Source organism: Rhagoletis pomonella, unplaced genomic scaffold (genome assembly GCF_013731165.1).
Source record: "Rhagoletis pomonella isolate Grant_MI unplaced genomic scaffold, Rhpom_1.0 Rhpom_scaffold_00013, whole genome shotgun sequence".
NCBI classification, from domain to species: domain Eukaryota; kingdom Metazoa; phylum Arthropoda; class Insecta; order Diptera; family Tephritidae; genus Rhagoletis; species Rhagoletis pomonella.
The window spans coordinates 7,618,244-7,624,257 of record NW_023458567.1 but is presented as its reverse complement, the minus strand read 5'-3'; positions in this window follow the sequence as shown (position 1 = coordinate 7,624,257).

Here is a 6,014-nt window from a genome sequence, read left to right as displayed (position 1 = left end):
CTATTTTACGACATTTAAAGCTTTATTTTTGTTTGCTTCTTCCTCTTTGTAATTTATTTTATTTATTTTCTGCTGTTTATGCCGTTTGCAACAAATTCGCTATAGTGAGTATACAGGGTGTCCCAGAAGTAACGTGCCAAACTTTAGGTGAAGGTAGGTGGGGGGTGAGCTCAGTGATAAACAAAAAATTTTCAGGTAAAAGTGTCACCATTTTTGAAATATTTACATTTTTTCGAATTTAAAAAAAAATCGTGCCTTTTCATGTGTTTTCTTTAACTGCAACTACAAACCGGGCAATACTTAGTAAATTTTTTATGTAAAATACTTAGTTGCCTCTCCATACTCAAATGCAATGTAGTTAAAATATATTAAGGAACCATCATAAAATTAGGACTATTTCTGGCTTTTTAACTTTATGATATTTTCTTCCCCAACTTTGACTATATCGGGTGAAAAAAAATGTACTGAGCTATAACTTTACATTGCATAAAAAAATTACACATTTAATAAAGATTTCAGAAAGTTGCCACACTTACTGTTTTGAATAAAAAAAAAAAAGTTATAGCCGCTTTTGTGGGTAAAGGACTGAGACACGCTCGAATGTATTTAATAGATTTAAATTGAATTTGCTTTTGTTACCGTCAAATGACATGCTAAATAGTACAAAGGTACATAATTACTTGCTTCTGACATTATTTTATGTTACTTACCGGAATTCGGACTAGAGTCTATAACAAGGGCTATATCTATCAATATTTTGTGTGAAGGATGGGTTCACGTGAAATAAGATATACATGAGTTGTTTGAAGAAAAATTTATTCATTTAATGATAAAATATGCTCAAATTGGCGACCTTCTACTCTAATACAAGCTCGGCACCTTTTAAGAAAAGACGCTTTTAGAGATCTTAAGCTCAATTGGGCTATCTCAGCAGCAGCTCCATTTATTTGTTCCCGCAAATGCTCTTCGTTTTGAATTATTTTTGAATAAATTTTGTCCTTAAGACAGCCCCAGTAGAAAAAATCTAATGGATTCAGGTCTGGCGATCGAGCGGGCCACGTGATTGGCCCGTATCGTCCAATCCATCGGCGAGGATAAGTTTCGTCTAAATGAGCACTTACTTCACGCCCGTAGTGAGCAGGGCACCCGTCATTTTGCAGCCATAGTCTTTGCCGCAGGTTTAAGTGTACATCTTCCAAAAGAGTTGGAAGCCGTTCCTGAAGGAACTCTAAATAACTGTGAGAGTTGAGCGTTAGCGGCAGTTGCACAGGTCCCAATATCTGACAATTAAAAATACCGCACCATAAATTTATTTTGTACCGGTACTGCGAACGATCATCTCTCATTTCGTGAGGATTGTCTATCTGCCAACTGTGAAGGTTATGTAAATTAAAATAACCATCACGTTTGCATGATGATTCATCGCTCCAAATTATTTTATTAAAAAAGTTGGGGTCTGATTCATGCATTCGCAACATTTCACGGCAAAATCTAACTCTCGACAGGTAATCTCTTTCTTGTAGAGCCTGAACACGTTGAATGTGGTATGGATGAAATCGATGGTCTTGTAAAGCTTTGTGAACTGTAGTTTTTGGTATTCCCGTCCATCTTTCCATCATTCTCACTGAAGTCGATGGACCTAGTTCCACTTCCTCTAACACAGCTTCAACATCTACCGTTGCAGGACGTCCTGTTTCGCCGCCACGCCTTCCAGGTATGCGACCTTAAAAAGTGAAAAATGATAGTTAACAAGCAAGCAAACAAGAAAGGTGTAAAATCACTTACCTTCATATATTTCTCTATGGGTCCGGGCGAATACTTCACGACCCGGATGTCGACGATTGGAGTATCGCTCTGCATAGAGTCTTTGAGCAGCTCTGGCATTATAGCATGCTTCACCGTAAATTAGGTGAATATCCGCATATTCATGCGACGTATACTGCGTGTTCTCTGTCATAGTATTAATAACACAATGTTCGAAGGGTCCAATTTCACAAAATCCACTTTCACTAATTCCGGTAAGTAACACAAAATAATGTCAGGAGCAGGTAATAATGTACCTTTGTACTATTTAGCATGTCATTTGACGGTAACAAGAGCAAATTCAATTTAAATCTATTAAATACATTCTAGCGTGTCTCAGTCCTTTACCCACAAAAGCGGCTATAACTTTTTTTGTCTATTCAAAACATTAAATGTGGCACCTTTCTGAAATCTTTGTTAAATGAGCAATTTTTTTGTGTAATATAATGTTAAAGCTCAGTACGTTTTTTTTCACCAGAGATAGTCAAAGTTGGGGAAGAAAATATCAAAGAGTTAAAACTCCCAAAATAGTCCTAGTTTTATGATGGTTCCTTAATATATTTTAACTACATTGCATTTGAGTATGGAGAGGCAACTATCTGGAAGTATTTTACATAAAAAATTTACTAAGTATTGCCCGGTTTGTGGTTGCAGTTAAAGAAAACACATGAAAAGGCACGATTTTTTTTAAATTCGAAAAAATTTAAATATTTCAAAAACGGTGACAATTTTACCTGAAAATTTTTTGTTTGTCAGGGAGCTCACCCTCCCACCTACCTTCCCCTAAAGTTTGGCACGTTACTTCTGGGACACCCTGTATGCAACATTCAAAATTTGCTGCAACAACTGATGTACTCGCATACATTATACCGCTGCTGCTGCCACTACCACTGCCACTGCTGCGGTGTGCGTTTTGAAAAATATCATTCACTTTTATTTGCTTGGTTGCCTTGCCCTTTGGTTTCTCTAAATTTTCATTTATGTAGCAGTGATGAAGCGGAAGTGAGTGCTAATTCATTACTCAAAGAGTGCAATGTGCCTGAGCAATTGCATATACATATGTATATTTATATGTATATATGGATTCATATGTGAAATAAGAATGTGCACAGCTGCAATTGCTATCGCTCACTGTCCAAGGATTACTCGCAAAAATCTATGGATAACTCCTAATCTTGAAATAAAAACGGAGAAAAGTATTTTTTTATGTGTAAAAAATAAATTTTAATGTTATTTAGGAAAATAGAAGAGGTTCAAAAATAATTAATTTTATGAAAAATTATTATTCCTAGTACCCGAAGCATACTGCAGATGTTACTTATACGCACTGTAGACATCTATACAAATAAAAAAAAAATTGTAACAGGCCGATGTCCGTACATTATAGATATTAAAGAAAAAATAATATGGGGGGTCCTTATTAGAGCAACAGAAGCCAAATCAACAATTTTTAGAATTTTTGTCTGTCTGTCTGTATGTTTGTACGCGCATCACTCGAAAAGTAATGGACGGAACTGAATGCAGTTTTCACCGATGTATTGCTAGAGGTCTAACTTAAAATATGGAGAGAAAATTTGTCTAGAGTTGCCACCTGTTTGAAATTTGCAGTTTAAGTAAATTGATCAGATAAAGTAAATATTGCAATATGGCTGTCAAAATAAATGGGTTTAAGAAGGCTTATAGCCAAAAATATTTGTGTGGGAGGTTGCCACCTGTTTGAAATTTTTTATTTAATTTAATTGATATGATAAATTGAATATCGCAATATGGGTATCAAACTGAAGAAGTTTGGGAAAGTTTAGTGTCAAAATTATTTTTGGGGTGGGTTGCCACTTGTTTGAAAAAGTTTACTGAACAAAATTGGTAAAATAAACGAAATATTATAATACGGGTATCAAACAACGAACACAAAAATACTTTTAAGGCTCAAAATTTTAATCAGAGTTTTCATCCATAAATTTCATTCTTGGGACATTTTTAACAAACGACTATTTGCTAGTCTAAAATAAAAATTTTAATCAGAGTTTTCATCCTGTATTAAGATTTACATGCGTGTACACACCGAAATACATACATGTTAAAAAATGCAGAGCATGCTCAAATAAAAAATGTCCCATAAATTTCATTCTTGGGACATTTTTAACAAACGACTATTTTTAATAATAAACCAAGAATATTAAGCGGATGTTTTTAACTCCCATTTTAAATCAAAAATTGAAAGGCAAATTTTCGAACTCAACAGTTTTTTGCTTGTAACGACTTAGATGTGAAAGTACACATTCCAATTGAAGATTTCTCAAAAACATTCACTTTAGGGTTTCAAAGGTATTTTCACATTTTAAGCCTGAGTATATTACATGAACTGAAGAATAATAATGGAGGTGTTCCTTTTTCACTTTCGTCATAGTAGTAGTTAAAAACTTTCACGGGAAATTCTAAAACACTACTGTTTTTTACTCATGAGGTCTTATACGAGTTTTACTGTCGGGCAGCAAAATAAGAAATTTCTGTAAAAATTCAGTTTAAGGAATTTTTCGAACCAAAATATATGCATTTAGAATAATTAAGCTTGAATATATTGGGAAGGATCAGAACTTATTAACAATATTTATTATAAAAAATTCAAACATTTGAACGGCAAATTCTAAAATTTTACTGTTTTTCGCTCATTGAGAAATTTTTGAAACAAAATTCAAGCAAGAATATAATAGCAAAAATAAAAAAATAATAAATTCATATTGGTTATGTATTTTCCGCATTGTAAAACGTCAAAGAAATGAGAACACTCTAAAATTGAACTTTTATCGCTCACAAGTCGTTACTTACAAGAAATTTATTATAAGGCAGCCCATTAAAAAATTTCCCAAAAAATCCCTTTTGGGAAATTTTTAAAAAAAGCGTTATTTTACTTTTTAAAGCTTTAATACTTTAAACAATACAAAATTTAGTATATTTAGAACTTTCCCCTTTCGTTTGCACTTAAAGAATTGGCCGGATTTTTTTTTTCAACTAACCTGTGCAACACTAAAAAGTTTTGTAGAACACCGTAAAGTAAAAAGTCCTAAAAACAACTATATTGTTTATTTATAAGCACAATTGCAATGTCTTCTAAGTAAATTCATATCCTCCCACAATTTCGAGCAAATCCTTTAATACCCCAAATAAGAACTAACCGAAATTCAGGTGGCATACTATTGTGACTGTGTATGCGTGTGTAAAAAAGGGTAATCTAAAAAGTAAATATGAATTCAGCTTACATAGACTGTATTCAAAGTTCCTGTGGTTTCGTTGCAACTGCGACACAAATGCATGTTTTTGTATATTTTTTATGTGGACATGTGTACGGGTATTTATGCGGAAGGAAGTGCGGTTTGCTCGTCCTCTCTTTTGCTTCACTTTATTTATTTACGCTTCATATTGTACTATGTAAAGCTCCAAATTTATTTACAAACATACTTGAAATGATTTATCTACAAAACACTAGCCTTTTCCGTTATTTTTTACGGGGAAACATAAATCTGGATAGTAGGAGAGCACAAAAATAGTGACTAGGAATAAATGAAACGGGATAAAAGAAAATATGTTAAATGAAGATTTCAAAAGGCGTTTATGAATTTCAGATTAACATACATGTTCGAATAAAAGATATTCAACTTATTACCAACATTTCGCTGGAACTCTTGGCGGTTGGGACTTTTTAATCACGAAACGAGTTTGCCCCTTTTTGATATACATTATGTTTTCTGCACTATTCATTTTGAAACAAAAATTTTTAAGCATATAAAATCTTCTTTCAGACCCAAACAAAGATAACACAAATTTTCCTCACATTGCTTTAAGTTGGCAAATTAAAGAAAGATTCATAGTTGATTGCCATTGCATTTCCAACAAATCACCACCTTACTTTTTAGTTAATTGAAACTGTTGCAATAAAAATGGAAATATTACAAAGTAAATTTGAGCAACAAAAAAACTTTCAGCAACTTTAATTGCTATGCATAAAATTACAGTTGGGAAATGGAAAATTAAAAAAGGTTTGCAATGTTGCATAATTGACAATAACAGTAAGTGCGAGTATAAAAGAGGTAATGAAGTGAGGAGACGCTATAAAAAATGTAATTGAAATGAATTATTGTGCACAAGGTGATTTGAGCAAAAATGGGCAATTTTTTTAGGATGAATAAAAAAATTATGGAATACGAAAAATGCAA